The sequence below is a fragment of the Peromyscus eremicus genome, chromosome 8b, assembly GCF_949786415.1.
Source record: "Peromyscus eremicus chromosome 8b, PerEre_H2_v1, whole genome shotgun sequence".
Classification (NCBI taxonomy): Eukaryota; Metazoa; Chordata; class Mammalia; order Rodentia; family Cricetidae; genus Peromyscus; species Peromyscus eremicus.
This window is the reverse complement of record NC_081424.1, coordinates 15,492,662-15,509,395: the sequence shown is the minus strand read 5'-3', so window position 1 is coordinate 15,509,395 and position 16,734 is coordinate 15,492,662.

Sequence of the window (16,734 nt, the reverse complement as noted above, 5' to 3'; positions counted from 1 at the left end):
ATTCCCACCTAGAGAATGTAACACTAAATTGTGTACCTTCAGAACATCAGAGACTCTGGCCTGAATGCCACTCAGAAAAGGGGAGAAAGAGTTATAACAACACCAGCAATGGTTCATCTGCAATTGTAGTTGCTTAGCAAGGGGGAAATGTTTGAGAAGGCCCTGCTAAACACTCGGGTGCATAGAAAATCAGCCAATCACAGTGATTTCCCCTTGTGGTCATAAGGGTCTTTTTTCTCAACTTTCTCCTGTCTAGTGATTCGATGGTGATCTTTTCTAAATAAATAGCCCTTTCTTTACCAATATCAGCGTGGATGGTCTCTCCAGCCACAGCTTTGGCCATCATCTCTTCTGTCAGAGTTACCAGGACACTCGTCCCTCAGCAGGACACTGGCAGGCCAGCAGATCCTCACTGTGCAGTGAATGACTCCAGAAGGCAAGTCTGAGGTCTAAATGTCAGTCACTTCTCTCCAAGGTAGGAAAGAAATACAAAACCAATACAAAACCCTGCTTCATTCTTCCTGGTGTCTCAACTCTCAGCTAACCATCCGAGCATGCTCTCTGAATCTTACCTTCCAAGACATAATCACTGGATTAGTATTAATCTCACACAGGTACTACAAGAGCACCATACAGCTAATATGGACCTGTACCAGTAACTATTGAATTATGCCCCATGGGAACACTGGTATTTCTAAGATTAAGCCTCAGCCAATGAATTGAAATGCCTCAGTACTAATGTGTTCCATTATATATTTTCTTTTTTATTTGTTTCTCATCATCATATATTGGCAAACTTTGGTGAGTTATACTTAGGACATAGGAAACAATAGTGTGATTTTGTAGTGGCATGTAAAATGATCAAACTAAGCTAATTAACATATCTGTCACCTCAAATTCTTACTAATTGTGCCATTAGAAATTAGAAATATACTTTTAGTGATGTTCTAACATTCAGTAGTAAATGATCAGATGCATGCTGTGCTTGATCTGAAAAAACAAACAAACAAACAAGCAAGCAAACAGACTTTTCCTCCTAAGGGAGGTTTAAAATGCTACATGTGGAATAATCAGACTTTAGTCTAAGATTCCATTTGACTTCAGCCAACCTTTATGCTTTCAGTTTTAGCTCAACAAGTTCAGGAAACAAAAGGCATCGTGATTTCCAGTTGCTGCACTTTGTGAATGAGTTGATTCAAAGCTTTCAGAGCTGGGGCCCCAGATGGCAGAACTTGGGGGTAGCATGCTTCATTTCACTGGAAAAGCAATCGCAGCAGTTCCGAGTAAGCCAGGTAGAGAAGTAAAGAACATGTGATTTAAGAGCAAACTTCCACTATGAACTGGAAGGCCTCCTGTTTAGAAAAAGGTGTCCTATTATCATTAGACAGGGAGCAGACGACTAGAAAAATCCACAGCTCATTACGGTCACTCCGCTAGGACTCTCTTTAATGAGTGACTGCTTTTCCAGCATGAACACCTTGCATTTCTCCCAGAGCCTTGGCGGCACTGTATAGCTTTGTCAGATAGTTTCAGCTGGAAACAGAATGAATGTTAGCAATGGTAACATTTCCGATGGATTGTAAAGTTGGAACACCATTTTGGAACCAAAGGAATTTCATTTATAGTTATACAAAGAACCCAAGGTAGAGAGAAAGCAGGAGGTGCCCAAACCTGAAGATGGACATCTTAAAATCCCAAGTCCATTCCTCACCCACCTAAAACCACCACACATAAAGTCACACTTGATTCAAGGACTGAAAGTGCCACACAATACAAGAGATGTCTAAGATACTTTGATCCACACTTAATGCTGTTTAGTCAAAGGGTTATAGGTCCCCCATAATCATGTATGACCTTAGATTTACTGAATGTATGTTGATGGACTATGAAGAATGGTCTTTGCCAGGCAGAGTGTTGCTCATAAGGCCAATGTAACCTTCTGGGAACATGGCCCAGGGTGTTTAACATGATACAAGGATCATCCTAGAGGAGAAGCACAGGGAATCAGAGACACTGTAGACTCCTCAATTGAGGGTAGTGACCAAGTACAGTCCAAATTCTAGCTCTGCTGACAAGCTTTTGATTCGTCCCATTAGCGACTTGCTCAATCAGATTGCCTTCATCAGCCTCATGCCAGGATTTTGATCCTAGTGTCTTGCTGCTGGAATCTTTTGCACTCTTTCTTTTACACACTTGCCAGCTACTTCTCACTATGGAGAAGAGTCTAACGTGTAAGCAAAACCGAAAACTGCAGAAACACCCCTCCTAAAAATGACAAAATACCACAAAGTCTTAGCAACATGAGATAGAAAGGTAGAAATACAGAATAGTTTCAAATAAATGTAGAGCAAATCTTGCCAGAAAGAGTCAAGATATACAGCAGTGTAGTTAAAAAAAATACTCAAATTGATAATGCTTAAGTATTTCAAACCACTGTGTCTTCTTAAGAAAATACTCAAATCTCCTTGTGTCTGTTGATGCATTTTTTACTAGTAAACCTTTCTTTAATAGCTAATGCAAAAGTGAAATGTAGCCAAAGTAGGATCATTTGATAATGTTCTAATTAGTGATGCCCTCCTACACATCATACAGTTCCTTTATATTTTCAATTTTTAGTGTTTTTTTTAATTTTTATTTTGCTTTCATAACTTTTGCCTTCATATTTTGCCTTCATAAATGTATGTGTCACCATGTGCATGCCTGGCTTCCTCAAAAGTCAGTGGAAGGTATCAGACTCCCTGAAGCTAGAGTTACAGGTGCACGTGAGACACCATGTGGGTGTTGGGAACCGAACCTGGGTCCTCTGGAAGAGTGGCACGCGCTCCTAATCGTTGAGTCACCTCTCCAGCCACACTATTTTCAAGTTTTTAAGTTTGCATACAATTAAATTTTATCGTCCCTTCTATGCATCCTAGCACCAGTTCATAATAACTAGAAATGGAATAGAGCCTTGAAAAGGAGGACAACACTGTGCATGTCCCATAGAAAGCCCCAGATTCTGATTACCAGTGTGTCTCTTGGAAGCAGCTTGGTTGAAAAGGCAAGTCCTTCCAGTCTCACAAAGCAAGCACGCTTGGTCTTTCCAGGCTAGTTCTATCACCATCTGTGAGCCACATTAGCCTGCCGACTTTCCCAGAGCCGTGGTGAAAGGACTTAGTCCTCAAAAGCAGCCTCTGGAGAGGGGAATCAAATTGACAAGTGGGGTCATTTTAAAGAATAAGCTGACCTTGTACATTTATGAATGAACATGCCTTAACTTTGTACTTCCTTCCCATTCGTGACATCGGAGAACAATCTGGTCAGACAAAACTACCTGTCTCTTTCATCAATTAGCACTGAAGTTTAGATATAAAACAGGAGGAAAAAAAGAAAACATGTAATGACTGCTTGTCAGAACAGAGAACCCTGATCTTGATCATAGTTTTAATACAGCTCTTTAAGAGTAAAACTTTCTGGTCACACCTGGTGACAGTGTGGCCACCAAACAGAATTCATAGTGTTAACGGGTGAGTCAAAATTGAGAAGCTCTAGGAGAAGAAACAGCTTGGAGGAGAAGAACAAAAAGGCATGAAGGAGGCCATGCTAGAAGATGGTATGTCTCTCCAAGATGTGAGCACAGCAGAATGAAGAAAGCAGCTGAGCAAAATTGAGGGTATGAATGAGTCTAGCTGTCAGGGACCAAACATGAACCATGGAAAAGTACTAGCTAGGCCAGAGGACAAGCCACAGTCCCTAAACCAGATGCCCCCAAAGATAAAGAACATCCCATGGTCAGGTAGCATAGCAACAGAACAATGGGCCCTGACCAGTGACCTTATCACCTAAATCAACATCCTGCAGCTTCACAACCGACACGTCCTGCATGGCCTGCACCCCTTTCCTCCTTCCTGCCCCCTCCCCCTCCCATGCTATATAAGCCTTGCTGAGGAGAAATTTGCAGCTTGATCAGAACCCTGTCTTGCTGTCTTCCTTCGTGTCTCCCCATCCCTTTCATTCTCTCCCACAGGTGGGTCCCCCTCCCTTGACACCCTGCTGGCAGGGCATCTAGCAGAACCAGGAAAGCTGGGAAAGGGTCACATGGATATGCTGGCCTAGAGGCCCTCAGCCATCCTCACAGAATCAAAAGCATCCTTGAGAATCAGAGATCTAGACAGAGGAGGACAGTAGGAGAGGTAGAAATGATAATAGAGAAATGTAAAATTGTAGACTTTGATGTTGGGGAAGGGGGCCACAAGTCAAGGCATATGTTCAGCAGCTAAAAGCTGGGGGGAAAAAGACAATTAATTTCCTTTGGAGGCACCACAGGGAAGCCCAGCTCAGACAATAATTTGATTTCAGCCCACTGAAATCTGTGTTGAACTTACAAACCTAGGGAAATATAACATAATAAGTTTGTGTCATTCTCAGGCACTAATTGTGGTGATATGTTATAGCAGCCATATGAAACTAACCCAAACCATAAGGGAAAGTGAAGTGCTCACAAAATGTGGTTGTGTTCAGTCAGTCTGTGCTCTGCAGTCATAAACAACTGATGAGGCCACAGACACAGATCACAAGGGCATTTCCACACATGGCAGACAGCAGTTCTGAAGAAGAAAAGGAACCCTGCACACTTCCTAGGTTGGCCAGGCCTATTAAATGCACACAGGAACCCTCCTAGAGACATTGTCCTGTGGTAAAAATAAAAAGAAAAGATTTTATTTCTTATGGACCTCTCAATTAAGTCTCAAAGTTTATAAACATAGTTATAGTGGCAAAGTACTGTTCATATAACCTATGTGTGTGTGTGTGTGTGTGTGTGTGCACATATGTGTGCACATGTGTGTGCATGTTTCCAAGTGTATGGGACCACCGGTAGGTGCCCACATTTGGAGGCCAGAAATTGATCTCAGGTGAATTTCTTGCTCATTCTCCACCTATACATTGAGACAGGAAATTTCCCTTGAACCCAGAGCCTACTAATTTGCTAGGCTGACTTGAAAGCCATCTTGCTTTCAAGATTTCCTATCTCCTTCAACCCAAGTGTCTTAGTTAGGGTTTCTATTGCTATGAAGAGACACCATGACCACGGCAACTCTTATAAAAGAAAACATTTCAATGTGACTAGCTTACAGTTTCAGAGGTTCAGTCCATTGTCATCACAGCAGGACATGGCGGTGTGCAGGTAGACATGGTACTGGAGATGGAGTTAAGAGTTTTACATGTTGCATGCAACATGAAGTGAACTGAGATACTGGGTGTGGCTTGAGCATATATGAGATCTTAAAGCCCACATCCATAGCGACACACCCACTCCAACAAAGCCACACCTCCTAATAGTGCCACTCCCTTCGGGAGTTATTTTCTTTCAAACCACCACATTCAACACAGAGATCATAGGTTTACCACAGTAACCATTCAATGTTTATGTGGGTTCTGGGCATCTGGACCCAATTCCTCACGCTTGGGCAGCAAATACACTACCCATTGAGCAATCTCCACAGCCCAATATTTTTGGATACATTTAAAATTATTGTTTTCAATGCTGAAAAGACAAAAAATAAAAATCCTTTCTCCTTTCAAATCTGTGGATTCCAGACTCAATCTAGAATATCAGATGTACCCAAAGACCAGGAGCCTTGGTGCTGTTCTATTTACCCCACGTTCCACTCAAAAGGCCTCAAAAAACCGGTCCTGCAAGAAAGCATAGTACATTCTTTTCCCTAAGGCTAATGGAATTCAAGAGCACTTATTGATCATCTACTATGTTCCTAGTTTCTGAAGGACCTATCAGTTACTAGGAAAGGCACCAAGGAAAGCTAAGAGTTGAGGATGGGAACAGAAAGCATCCCTCCAGAATTGCAGTTCAGGACCACTTGTCAAGAAAAGCTTTATAATTGGTTCTTTTTACTGTATATATCCACCTAGTTCTTAAAAGGATTTCAAGTGGCAATTTTCTTGTTAAAATTTGTTTTTAATCTTGTTCTTCTGGATGCATTTCAACTTCTTGTACTTAATCAACTTTGAATACTAAGATGCATTGAGTGCACACAAAAATATGAATTACCATTAAGGCTAGAATATGCACATATTTAATCCACAGGTAACACTTACTGACATATGTATTTCTGTTTGAAAGCCTGTTGAAAGAAGCTAATGGTAACAGTTCACTATGGGGCTAATCCAAGACTTTCTTCTGCTAATGGTAATGGGTCAAATTTGCGCAGCTGACTTTTAAATGCTAATTCCAAAGCTGTTGTCCAACCAAACTATGAGCACAAGCAAAAGAAAAGACACACTCAGTTCATTAATATTTCAAAACCATATCAACCAACCTGGTAACTATTTGATAACAGAACACAACCTGCAAGCCAGAGTGAGTTGTGCACTCCTGTAATGCCAGCATTATGAAGGCTAACACAGGAGAAGGAGTTCAAGGCCAGCATAGACTATGCATCTGAAAACAAACAAACAAACAAACAAACAAACAAAGGAAAACAGCACATCTTGCCTAAAGTTTCAATCCATATAACACAAGAAATTTCACTAGTGAATAGGTATGTGTCCTGCAATCCAAAGATGCTGACCCACTTGCATAGGAATGTACAATCATTGTGTGGTTGTGCACATGGACATATGATTGGTGTGTGTGTGTGTGTGTGTGTGTGTGTGTGTGTGTGTGTGTGTGTGATTGTCACTAATTCCCTAACAGTGGCTCATTGGTGACTCTTACATTACATTTGTCTTGACCTGAAGAAGTTTTTCATCTTGGAATTGTATCAGGTTTCTCTGGAAGCACAATGATATTTAAAAACAAGCCAGGTATTTATTTCCTATGATTGTCTCTATCTTTCATGTTTGAGCCTCTGTCATTAGTGTTAAAATGGTATTTAACTATTCAGGACAGAAACTTACAATTTTAAATTCTGAAAACGTGGAATGGATAGCTCCCTATGGGATCCTGGAATAGCTTTGGGAACTCTAACTGAAGATCTAAATATTACCAGACAAAAAAGTAATTGAAGTGAGGGCTCACAATTACAGTGGGAGAGCTGAGCACACGCCCAGTGATAGTACCTGTGCCTACACCTGCAACCTAACCATCCATTATTTTGGGTGGAGTTTATTAAGGGCCAAATTATTGTGTACTTTATGGCTACCTTCAAAAATTACTTTAGCCTTCCCAATTTTTCTTTCAAACACTTTTAAAATAGTAAATTATACAATAAAAATTCTTTATTTACATTAATTGTATTTTACTCTCTTTGTCTGGTTCGTAACTACGTGGGCCCAGCCCCTGCAATGTGCTCCCAAAATATTCCCAGGAACCCCTGGAAGCTTGTTAGCTCTGTTGACACACCAGCTTCCAAATGTCCAAAGAGATATTACAATGGGAGGGGTGGGTGCTCATTTGCACGTGTGCACACACACATACACACACACATACACAGAGTGAGAGAGAAAGCGAGAGAGAGAACCCACAAACCCACCTTTCCTTGTTTTATATTCCCTTCTAGTAGCACAGCCATCCAAAGAAGACTCAACAAAGAAGTTCATTCCATGTCAGTAGTCAGAATCCTCTCATGATGGCATCAGGATGTAGCAGAAGACGCTTCCAGACAACAGACAATATGCTACACTCAGACACCGGTAGATGTCCAATAAGCAATGATCGATTGAATGAATAAATCACTATTTCATTATGATGTGAGTTTTACTGATGTGTTAAATTTATCTTATTTCTTCTACTGTAATGGGTTCTCAGCCAAAAGACTCTAAGATCCTTTATGTAAATTGGCTTTTGGTGGCCAACTCACAAGACAGACATAGTCCCCAGCATAATTTTGCTGGACTCCCAAATGTCCACTATACTTTAAATTGCAAGGTGCAAATTCTAAGCACTGAAGGCTAACTTCAAAGTCAAGTCTTCAAGACCTTCTTGTGTCAGCTACCAAATGACACTGTCCTCTATGCTTTGTAATGTATATTAGTAAGTCAGCAAATGTCAACACCTACTTATGTAAGAGCTGTTGGCCCTAGGTAATGTGGGTCCTTAAATTCTCCCTATTAAGCTACTCAGTTTTATACTTAATTAAGCATGTGTTGAAATTGTAAGTTTCAAAAACAATGACCAAAACAATAAAGTAATTGCCATTATCATCCCATTAAATCAATGCTTTGAATATTCATTGTTTTATAATTTTACAAGTGAAAGTCTTAGTTCACTAATGGCATAGAAATTAGAGCTCATTTTTGTTGTTAATTACACTTGAATTCTACCTCTGTTGCATGTTAATGCCTCTTATCCTGGGAAAGTGCCAGACATGATATGGTGGATATGAAGTGGGCAGTTCCTAAGACACAGAGACCCCAGAGAATGACAGCGATCTACAGATACACCATACCCCCAGTATTGATTAGGAAAAACCTTCATTCATATTCAATTTGACACATTTAGAAAATCCTTACTATTACATACTAATTAAAGAATGACAGAAGCTAGTTGCTTGAGTAAAGTTCTGAGTATGCAAATAAAATACACAGACCAAGGACGATCCACTCCTTCCTATTTTTTAATGGAAGAGCTGGCTGCAAATTAAAAATGTTATTCTATGAATCAATCTAGTTGATGAGTGCCTCTTAGACACTGATTGGACAATATAGACACAGGTACATCTTTTAGGAACACATTTTGATGCATGAATGATTTTGAACAACTACCAAATAAAGAAGCAACAGCTATAAATACATGAAAAGCTCTTGACTTCTAGTTACATAAGCCGCTTGAGCTACATCTATCCAGCAAGGCAGGCTGGCAGGCAAGATTGGCGTCTATTCATTGAACTGTTTCAGTGTCTAGTAGATAATTCTGTCAGAGAAGCAAGAGGTGTTCGAATCAGTCTCTACCCCTCATGGGTAGAAGAGAGAGCTGAGGGGCAGAAAGCTTGGTGACAGACAGTGGTCAGTGACAAGGCAGAGGCCAGATCTCAGAATGTGGACCCCCATCATCCATGATGCCCAGTTCTATTTGTTTTTATCTCATGGCCACAATTGCACTCAGAAAGAACTGTTTTCATGGAAATTCTTGGGGTGAAAAAGGTAGTAAGCATGGAGGAAGGCCACATTCATAACATCAAAGCACTAGGCGGGAACCCTGAGAACGTGGCTTTACAGCACAAGGCAAGGAATGGAGCTTCTCGAGCGCTCCAATGTCACATGTGCACAACATGAGAGTATTTCTTTAGAAACCTAGAGAACATGTCAAACATGAAAAACTGTTGTATTATGAATATTACTTTACTTATTTGAATTAAATGTGACAGATAAAAATGCCATAGCTCCTTGTCTCCCACTGTTCTTCACTAAAGAGGGTATCAAGCAGGAAAAACATATTTAAAGGTGGGTAACTAGAAGGGAGTTCTTGGTTTGCAAACAATTCAGAAATACGGGCTTTAAGATGCTCAGACAAGGGTGAATTCTTTTCTTTGACTCCTTGATGGTCAACACATGGGTTTTTGATGCTGGCTGTATGAAATGTTGGAAACTGATTTCTCAACTACATTTTCGGAGACCCCAATATACTTGATCTGGGAAAAAGCCTAGGCATTTTGATGTTTATTTTTAAATCTCCCAAAGTAATTCTGATATACAGCCTGGATTGAAAGCTAGGTCCTAAAATGTAAGTATTGACATTACTGCTGTGTAATTTTTACCATAATTGGTGAAATGATGTCTTTGACATTTCTTCTGTATTATAAGCAAATATGTCATCTATATCCCCTTTTCCATAATTTAGTTCACAGTAGATGATAAAATTTCAAATAAAAATGTCACCTACTTATTAAATGGTGCCAACAATCTCTAAAGTTCACTGCTTTCAGAAAAGCGGTACCTGATGCACAATGCATTCAGAGACCAGCAGCTAAGGATGGTATTTGATATGCCCATGTAGCATGTGGTCTACTGTGGGGAGGATAAGGAAAGCCTCACATTAACATAAGAGGCCAGACTTTGGCTACTGACACTGTTTGCAAGTCAAGTTCAATGGCTATTCCTGCAAACTCTGGCACATAGCACATATCTTGACACATCCAAGTCTGAACACTTTGGGACTTCAGAAACTGGTGGTAGACACTCCAGAGATGCAGCTCAGGAGAAGGGTGCTTGTCCTGCACATGTCAGGTCCTGGGATCAAGCCTCAACACTGAAACCAAATGTAACTTGCCCTACTGAAGCAGCTCAGTAATCACAGAGAGCTGGAAGGCTGGAGGACTGAAAGTTCAAAGCCTTCCTGGGATACAAGGTGTTGACCTTGCAGTGGCACATGCCTTTTGACCTCTGAGAATACGTAATCTCACCTCTTGACATAAATTATTTCACATCAGAACGTCAAGGTGTGCTTTCAATGAGTTCACCTTGCTCATCCTGATCAATTCTTTTGAGAAACAAAAGCATGAGAAGCACAGGCCAGCAAGAGAATCCACTTTTGAACAGAGCAAACAAGAGAAAAAGTGCAGGGTTGCTAATCCATATTCCCATGGAATGCTTGGGCTTCGATATTCCTTTTGAAAAATGTAGCTTCTCTGGTAAGTTGGTCACACTCCAAGAGGAATTAAGCTTGAAAGATAACAGAACTTCAAAAGCCAAATTGAAAAGACCAGACCTGAGGCTGTGAAGGGTGCTCAGAAGAGGAGGGCTTTAACTCAGCTTTCAAAGCATGTACTCCTTCCTCTTTGAAAGTTTCCGACACTTTCAGGGTTGCTGGAGATTTTCCCACCCATGACATCTTTCATCCAAAAACCATGAAATAACAAAAATCTCTCTCCAGCTAGAACAGGGAGAAAGTGTGAAAGCGAGTTAAAGTACGTTGCTTCGGTACTGCTGCTTCTTGGGTTAACAGAGTCACCTCCATGAAGGTGGCTTGAGCTGTGTCTAAGGAAAATTAACAAGATACACATCCTACTGTGGGTGGAACGAGGTCCTGCTGTGCTTGGATGTGTCTTGTCCTCCAGGGGCACCTACACCGGAAATTTGATCCTAGGGGATGGCTGATGGCCCTTTAAGTGGTGGGGCCTGAACGAATGGACTTAGACCAAAGGAGATGCTACCCTCTGAAGGTTTTAAGGCAGTTCTCATGGGACTCAAAGTTAAATGTTGCAGAAGCAAGTTGTTAGGAGGCGAGCTGTTCTTTTAGCACCCCTGTCAGTGTAATCTCTTTCTACTGCCCAGAGTCCCACCATTGCGAGCCTGCCTATCTTAACGACTTCACTGGGGTAAAACTAACCCCAGTGTCATGTCCTTGACCTTCCAGAACTGTGAGTTAAATAAACCTCTGTTTAGAAGGTGCTCCTTCTCAGGTATTTAAATATATCCACAGAAAACACAGGACTCCGAAGTGGGAAGCGGAAACTGTTGCCAGCAACGTACTTCCATGACCCATTTCCCAAGAACAGTAAATAATAATTCATCATAATCATAATGGAAAACTGGGAGGTAAGAATACAAGGTGTGACCATAAGTCTCAACAATTATATCCACACCTTTTGCAGGCTGCTCCCTTTACCCATAATGCTTTGGGTCCCGTCTTTGCCTGAGTAAACTTTGCTGGCTGTTGGATGCTCAGTGAATAATCAGTCCATTTACTGTTGAGACTTAGACCCAGTGCTGACCCCAAGAACCACAAAGCTCACAGTGCACAATTCCTATGGTCAAAAGCAGTCAATGCTAGACTCACTGCTAAGGACATAAAAGACAGCAGTCAACAAAATGCCAGCCCCAAAGAGGCTGAGAGTAGGCCATCTGCTAGACACAAGAAATGTGACAGTACACAGCACAAATTTCCTCCTCATAAGTACCCGTGTACTAGGCTCCACATGGGCAAAATGATGATATCCAAGGCAAGGAACATAGTCCTCAAGAAGCAGCCTTTGGGAGACCCTGCTTCACAATTACTTCCAGAGCCCCACTGATACCCTAATAAATAACTACCCTCAGGAGCTGAGTTATGTTCAGTGTCGACCTCTACCACCAACTACGAGCCTGGTGAGAGCATCAGTTACAATGCAAACTTCTATTTGCATCTCTTACACTAAACACCAAGACCTCCAAACAACAAAATCCAGTCGGTAAGGACAGCAAAGAAATATGTGGCATTGAATCAGTGACTACATTTCTGTCCAAAAACTGTGAATGGGGTTTTGGGGAAGTACTTACTCGCTAATCTTCTACTTAAATGTCTGCGTCAATATTCAAGGGTGACATTGGCCGGTGGCTTCCTCATGCTGTCTTTGTGCAGCCTCTCTGTCACATCTACGCATGCCTGAAGGGAGGCCTCAGGCATTCCTTGCAGCGTCTAGAACAGGAACTTAAGGGACACTAGCTCACTGGTGCATGTGGCTCTGACAGGCCTTGCCTTTCTCCCCCATCCCCTCTGCCTTGCTAAAAACGGTTAGATTACGTTTCTAAAGCTAGCCACCAAGGTCTAGTCCCCTATTTGGCCACTTCCTCTTCCTGAGACTGACTACCAAAGTCCTGTAATGAGAAGCCCCCTTTGGCTCACCTAATTAACATGCCCAATTAAAATTAAACACCTCATGCTAACACGGGGTTTCCCCTTTCCCTTTATAAACCTCCATTTGTCTATGTGTCACATCTGTCTCCTCTCTATCCAGAGGCAGTCCTTTGTCCCTGGAGAACAAATACTCCATCCTCCTTTCCCTTGGCCCCTTCCCCTTTCTTCTCCCTCATCCCCTATCTCCTTTATCACTGCATCCTAGCCCATTCTAACACAGACCTCCTTTTTCCTCCTCTTAAAAATCACATCTGCAAGGTCATTTGCTACTCAGTCAGAAAGCAACCACTTTAACCTTTCTTCCCAACTTTATAAAGAATCTCTCTGTGAAAATAGGTGTTTGGGTGTGGTTTTTGCCAAATCCGGGGTCCAGGAGGAAGCCCCCACTTTCCAGGGGTCTCTTTCAGGTGCCATCCCGTTCTTTTCTATAATGGGTAGATAGTGAATACTGTAGGCTCTGTATTCCATGTAGCCTTTGTGAGAACTGCTCAGCATTGTCTGTGAGCAATCAGTCAGTGGAGACACAAACGGACATGACCGTATGGCAGTTGAAGTTTCTGAAAGAAAAGCAGTTCGCTGGAGCAGAACCTCGTCTGTGGATTTCAGTATGTTACCATCTGCTCTTGAATAATCCATGAAGCAGCTGGACCATGAAGACTTGATAGATGCTCGTTGGCAAATGGGTGGATTCACCTAAAATTCGTCTGTTGAAACCTGCCACCGGTGTGATGTCTTATAAGGTATTGACTTCCGGAGGAGATTGAAAGTCAGTATCCTATGAAAGAACCCCTGATAGGCCGCCTGTCTGTGTGCATCATGTTGAGAACAGAACAAGATGACATTGTATGTGATCTAGGATGAGAAAGAGCGCCACAGACCAGAAGACCTAACGTGCTGCAGCCTTCACTTTGGAACATGAGAAACACATTTCTGCTAATGTGTTCTGTTACAGCAGCCTCAAGAAACAGCAATGGAAGAGCATCCATCCCATGCATCGTAGAAAATCTCTGATGCTTCTCCATAAAGATCCCCAGAGGTGCTGAGGGTCATGGCACCCTTGTGACCCCAGCGTTTGGAAGGCAGAGACAGATGGATCCGGAATTTGATATCAGACTGGGTGAGGCTGAGACCTACCAAGAACCTGTCTCAAAAAAAATTTTTTTAATTAGACAAAGACGAGGAAATCCCTACTTTTTTCACGTTCCACTGAATCCGGAAGCAGAGAGAGGTACTGGAAGTTGGGCCCACCCCCTCCCAGTGACTCACTTCCTCCAGCTAGGCCCCACTGCCTAAGACCCCACGAGCACCCAAACAGCACCATCCACTGGGGACCGAGCTTTAAAACACAGGAGCCTGCAGGGCTTGCTTCATATTCAAACCATAACGAGCTGTCCCCAACTAGCAGGAATGACCTTGAATAAGACAGTACCTCCCTGGGGCATCCACAGGATTTGTACCTAAGGCTCTTTCTCCTTATGTAAGAGTCTAATTAACCCACTTAAAATGAAAGTGGACTTGTATTCCTCCAGAAATATTCTGTGCATCTCTTTAGCCAGTACTTTACACACAGGAGGAAGGGAGAGTATTGGTTTGTGTTTTTGTTTACTTGCTTGAGTGGCATGGTGCCGAGTGCATGACACCATTTGTCTTGAGGGTAAAGAGACCAGATTTGGGACATTTGCTGATACCTGTGGTGTACATGTTCCAGGTACCATAGGTTCAAGCTTCACCCTGCAGTCCCTGCCCACAGAGCTTCAGGGAAACATACAAGGGAACTTGTGTAGTACACCATAGGTCTATCCTACTACACAGCAGTTGGCGTAGCCTTGAAGTGTAGATAACAGCAACAGGGAAAAAAGTATTAGTGATTGTGTTTAGGGTTACAATTAACATATTGTATTTAATTATCAGTGTGTGATTTAAATGTTAATTTATGTGTTTAACAACTGGCTTTTAAGATTCCTACTTATCAACTGTGTTTTAAGAGCTTGTGTGAGCCAGTTACAAGGCATGACAGATTGCCACCCATTGTCTTCCAAGTGCTATGATCAGCAAAAAGAAAGGAAGAAAGAAAGAAAGAAAGAAAGAAAGAAAGAAAGAAAGAAAGAAAGAAAGAAAGAAAGAAAGAAAAACTACTAATGTATTTGTAAGCAAGTAAAGTTTTTGAACAATAAGCCAAAGGAATTTATCCTGTAACATTTCAACTGTTTCCAGACCATTGGTGATGTAATTTTGTGAGTCAGAGTTATTGTTTCTTCTTACAACAAAACATGGCATTTTCTTTCTAATAAGCAGTACCACTACAAAATTAGAACAGAAGTCACTCAGTGCAACAGCAAAATGTGTGAGCTTGTGTGTGTGTGTGTGTGTGTGTGTGTGTGTGTGTGTGTGTGTGTGTGTGTGTATGTGTCCAAATGCATTCATACATGGATGTGGAACCCATAGGTAGTATTCCTTGGGCGGTCTCCACCTTTTGTAGGAGGGCACTTGGTGGCTTCTACCTAAGAACACCACCAAACCACCCTTGTTTGTTTGTTTGTTTGTTTGCTTGCTTGCTTGCTTGCTTGTTTGTTTGTTTGTTTTTAAAGGAATTTTTTCTGGGACCTGAAGATAATCAAATGGACTGGACTGTCTGGCCATTGAGCCCCGGTGATCCACCTGCCTCCACCTCGCCCTCCCGCTCTAGGATTGCATGCCCCTGCCCCCACACCTAACTGTTCATGTGGACACTGGAGATTAAACTCAGGTCTCATGCTTCTGCACAGTCACTGTACTGAGTGGGCCGTCTCTCCAGCCCCATTTCAAAATTGCTTAAATTGTAAATTTTTAAATTAGTAATACATTTCCCCAAAAATATGGACAGCCCATGAATAAATACATTTTATAATTCAAGTATTGTGGATACTTACTAGGTAATACTTAATGTTTTACATAATCTTCCCAATAATTTAATGGCCATTGTGTGCAATCCTGAGTGCTCAGCCCTACAAGAAGATGCTAAAACTGACTCCTGTCATCTACTTTGAGCAACAGTGGGGTTTTGTTTGTTTGTGTTTTTTTTTTTTAAGAGTATTGATACTGCTGTGTGTAGAGTGACTTTCCCTGGGGAGATGTGAACAAAAGCCTCTTCACCACAGATAAGGCACCAAGGACAGACCAAAGAAATGACTCCACTCAAATTTAGCTTGGTGAGCCAACCAGTTTATTGGGGTTACTTGCAGGGCATGAGTAGCTCAAAGGCAGGTACTTCCATGAAAAGCCCATCCAGCAAGAGTGATGACTCACAAATGTATCCATGGACCTCCCTGTCCACAGCACAGGCTCCACTGAAGATAGTTGCCTGTCACCTAACACTGGTCACTGCATGTGAACCTTGGAGAGGGACCTTTTGACTCCTGTGACAGTCTGAGCTTCCTGAGTCTTATAAGCTAGTGCCCCCCTCCTCCCTCCAGGAAAGATCATTTCAATTCAGGAGAAACAGCCACACAAGACAATGAAAAATCATTTCCTCTAGAGCTGGTTGGTAAAATTATTCTCATATGCTTTTTCATAGAGTAATTTGTGGTTTGGGAAAGAATGGAATCTATTACTTTTAATTACAACATCAATACAGGATGTTGCACTTCGATCTGTGTTTGTTTAGGGGGACTGTACGGGAAGGTGTAAAGAATGGTGAGCCCCTCATCTAGAAACCTGAACCGGTATTGTCTATGCCTCCACTCAGCCTCAGAGTTCTGCTTCGGTGGCCCTGACCATTAGTTATTTTCTTCCGTTTTCTTGTGGATTCTCCCATTTTCTCCCTTCCTTTTCTGTCCCCCAGCAAGGGAGTTGAGGGGAAATCAGAAAGTAATGTGGATATGTGTCTTTGGTCATAGTGCCCAACATATCATAGGAGCCAAGGGGACAAGTAGTGACTAAAAGGACAGAGAAGGCACACTGGGAAAGGACCAGGGATCCCCTTATTCTGCACACAGGGAGAAAAGAGAGGATGATGCACAGGTGTGGCTTATATGAACATGTGTGAATGGCTGCATGTGTGTGTGTGCATGTGCTGAGGCCAGAGGAAGATGTCAACTGTTGTGCTCTATCACTCTTGGCCTTGTTTTCTGGAGGAAGGGTCTCTCCCTGAGCCAGGAGCTAGGCTAGTAGACGGGAAGCCCCAGAGAACCTGCTGTCTCTGCCCT